We start from the raw sequence: 3,758 nt of genomic DNA, 5'->3' as shown, positions 1-3,758 counted from the left end.
ACAGAGTTATAGGTAAAATCATAAATATTAATTACATTCTTCAGGATAGGAGTGGTTATACAAATCATTTCTCGGAAGTCATTAATATCATTAGCATGTGCACCACGCATGCTCCGTATATCCTGGTGGTCTTTGGAGACCCCCAAAGCCCCCTCCAAGGTGAAGGTCCTTCATGGGATGATTCAGTGGTTTCTGTGCTGGTTTCAAATGGATGCTTAGCTGATAAGCCATCAGGCCACAGCTGTTACCTACAATTTGAATTTGAATTAAGAGTTCAGCCTTCAGCCCTGGAGGCTACAGACAGGCGCCTGTGCTGGTGGAAGGGGGCAAAAAGCTCAGAGTCTCATCACTGAAACTCTTAGTATCATTTCCAGCATGATGGCCTTGATAAACATATCTAAAAACAGGGGCAAAGTGAGAAAAGGTTGTACAATAGTACATTCGTGCCTATCTGGAAGGGGAACTTCTGTGGCAGCTGTCCCAAGGGGAACAACACAGAATGAGGGAACAGCATAACCCATTGCTCAGGGCCTGTTACACGGATTCTCCGACATTTCCAGCCAAGAGCCATCCTCTGTTTCCTCTGTGAAAGTTCTTCCAGTTTGTTTTCTCTTTTCCTTAATAATTAATTTACTCGCTTGAAATAACTGGTAATGCCTTTTGTAGACGTTATGGGGAGACCAACTTCCAAGTGGGACCACACTAACAAGATCACCTCCTCTACAGCCTAAATGAAGTTTAGGGGAACCAAGAGCCTAAAACAGCTGCCTTGCTGGGTCGGGCGCTCTCTCAGCGGCTGGAGCTGTATCCAACAAGCTATTTCGAACCTTGCCGCGGCGGCAGGGAGGGAGCACCGAGCGCTGAGCTCCTGCAGCGGAGCAGCACCGCGCGGCTCCGAGCCTTCCTCCCCTCACGGCCGCCTCCCCTCAGCCTGCCCGCCGCCATCTTGCGGCCATCGGGGGCGGCTGGCCCGGGGGCGGGTCGGGCGCCCTGCCGGCCGTGGGGAACACCCCCGGGGGCTCCGGGGACAGGAGATGCCGGGCAGGGACAATCCCGGGCAGACCCCGCTGGGGACAATGTCAGCGTCAGGGTCGCCACGGCGACCACCCCCCGACCCCCGGGCCCCCGAACCAGCCAATCAGAGTCGCTCTCCCTCCCGCCGCCCCGCCTCGGCTCCTCCCGGCCGCGTCCGTCTTGTGTCCGCGCTGCTGATTGGCTCGGTGCCGCCCTGCCGGGCCGGGAGCGCGCGGGCCGCGGGTGCGCGCGCAGGCCTGTCCCCTCCGGGCACGCACGGTCCCTTATAGGCGCGCGAGCCCCGCAGCCGTGGACATGTCGGTGTCCCCCGTGAAGCGGCAGAAGATGGAGTCGGCGCTGGACCAGCTCAGGCTTTTCACTGTCGAGTGAATGAGGTTTGGGGTTGTTTCTCCAGTTTACTCTTTGAATTTGCAGGCTTTATTTCGGCTCCCCTGGCGTGTGGCAGCAGCGCGAGGGTCAGAGCTGACAGGTAGCCCTGCGAGCGCAGATTCCAACGCGGCCAGCCGTGCCCGGGAGCCTCCCGGGGATCTCCCTGCGGCAGCGGCCTGGGAAGGGCTCAGCCATCTCCCGGAGCTGCCCAGAGGGTAGGAATGGAGGGGGAACTGAACTGCACAAATAATTCAGGCTTCCACAGAAACCTGCTGGGCCAGGAGTGTCAGGAAAGTGGCATCCTCAGTGCCACCTCAGTGGTTATTTTCCTTGGAGCTCTCAGGAAAGCAGGGAGCAGCGTCATTGCTGTCACCGTGCCTTTTCCTGCTCTCTGCACTCTATCCAGGATGCCCTGGAGTGCTCTGGGGAGCACAGTTAATCTGTGGAACAGCTTCCCGTGCCTGCCAGTGCAGCTGGGACAGTCCCTGAGTGTCCCATGGAATCCCTGAGTTATTGCACAGAGATTGAAGCCTGACAGTCCCCTGCAGCAAGAGCTCAGCACACATCCACAGAGGCAAGTCCAGCATCTAAAAGAAAGAAAGAAAGAAGAAAAAGGTGATTTCTTCTGTTTCCAAGTTATTTCAAGTTCTCAAACCCAAACCAGCCTTTCATCTTGATTTTGGTTGGGTGAATCATGAGTGGTGGGCACAGGTCACGTCATTCATGCCAATGTGAGTGATGCTTTCTGGGGGAAATCAGCTGATTTCCAAAGTTCACTGCCTGCCCCATGCCTGATCTGCAGAGGAGAAAACCTCTTCCATGAAGGGATTTTGCTCCATCTGATCCCATTTGCCCAGGCTGTTCCATGTGGATATTGCCAGGCTGGGGCTGCACAGGCAGATGCAGCTCTCAGCAGTTTTCTCCTCCAAACTCAGCTCTGGGTTCCTTTGCAAACTGCCTCTGCCATTAGGTTTTCTCCAGGAGAAATCAAGGAATGGCTCATTGTGGGGTGAAGATTAAGTTATCACAAAGGGAAGTGAAGAATAAATATTTATCTCATTTTTCCCCTCAAAATGTTCATGCTCTGCCCTACAGATTATTTCAAGTTTTTCCCAGAAGATTTGCCCTACCTGTCCACTACAAGTTATCCCATTTTTACCTCAAAATATTCATTCTCAGTCCTGGAGAATATCTCAGTTTCTATCCCCAGCATTTTCACTAAATGTCCCCATGTGATTACCTCAGTTTACCTCATGATCTTGGTTCTCTTCCCAGGGGATTGCTTCAAGTTTTGCCCCCAAATTGTCCCTGTCTGCCCACTTCTGATTTCCTCATTTTTACAATAAAGTATTTGTTCTCTACTCTGGAGATTATTTCCAGTTTTACCCCAAAAATTTTCCCTACCTGTTCACTACCTGATTTTTACCTCAGTATGTTCATTCTCTCCCCTAGAGATTACCTCAGATTTTACCCCAAATATTTTCCTTTCTCGCCCACTATTACCTCATTTTGACCTATAAATATTCCTTCTCTACTGTGGAGATTTTCTCAAGTTTTACCCCCTAGTATTTCACTACCTTTCCAGTACTGACTGTCTCACTTTACCTCATGATGTACATTCTCTGTGCTACACATTACCCCAGATTTTACCCCCAAAATTATTGCTACTTGTCCACTACTTACGACCTGATTTTTACCTCAGTACGTTCATTCTCTGCCCAACAGATCATTTTAATTTTTACCCCCCAAAATTTCCCAGCCTGTCACCTAATGACTGCCTCAGTTTACCTCAAAAATGTTCTCTCCCCTAGAGATTATCTCAGCCTTTACCCCCAAAGTTTTCTCTGACTACGTGTTATTCCCTCAGTTTAACCTCACAATGTTCATTCTCTGCACTACAGACCACCTCAGTTTTACTCTCAGAATCTCCCTACCTGCCCAACATGGATTACTTCATTTTTACTTCAAAATATTTATGCTCTCCACTATGGGCCACCTCAAGTTTACTCCAAGAATTTTCCCTACCTGCTCACTACTGAGTACCTCATTTTTTACCTCAAATCAATCATTCTTTATCTACAGATACTGGACAGTAAATCATCCAAATATTTAAAGGTCTGCACAAGGAATAACAGTAGGTTTTCCATGAATAACAGAAGTCCTTTTTTTCCCTCTTCTGAGCCTGCAGGACTGAATCTTTGCAATCAAGAAACAAGAGAGTTTTTATTAACACTTAGATCTCTCAAAGTTATTCCCTGTTATTTCTCAGAGAGCTGTGCCAGCACTGAGCCACTCCCATGTGCCTGCAGTGCTCTGTGAAGGGGCAAGATGTTCCACTTCTGACTACAAAAATT

At 49.9% G+C, this 3,758-nt stretch overlaps 1 long non-coding RNA gene across 1 annotated transcript; it reads left to right on the top strand.

The window, feature by feature from the left end:
* Nucleotides 1-352: 352 nt before the first annotated feature.
* Nucleotides 353-2,765, top strand: LOC146420091 (uncharacterized). The gene is made up of 2 exons (XR_014849272.1): nucleotides 353-1,409; nucleotides 1,811-2,765. It is a non-coding gene; the product is annotated as an uncharacterized LOC146420091 (long non-coding RNA).
* The last annotated feature ends 993 nt before the right edge of the window (nucleotides 2,766-3,758 follow it).

This window comes from Lichenostomus cassidix, unplaced genomic scaffold (genome assembly GCF_008360975.1).
Source record: "Lichenostomus cassidix isolate B80296 unplaced genomic scaffold, HeHo_3.0 HiC_scaffold_66, whole genome shotgun sequence".
NCBI lineage: Eukaryota > Metazoa > Chordata > Aves > Passeriformes > Meliphagidae > Lichenostomus > Lichenostomus cassidix.
This window is presented reverse-complemented; position numbering and strand designations above follow the sequence as displayed.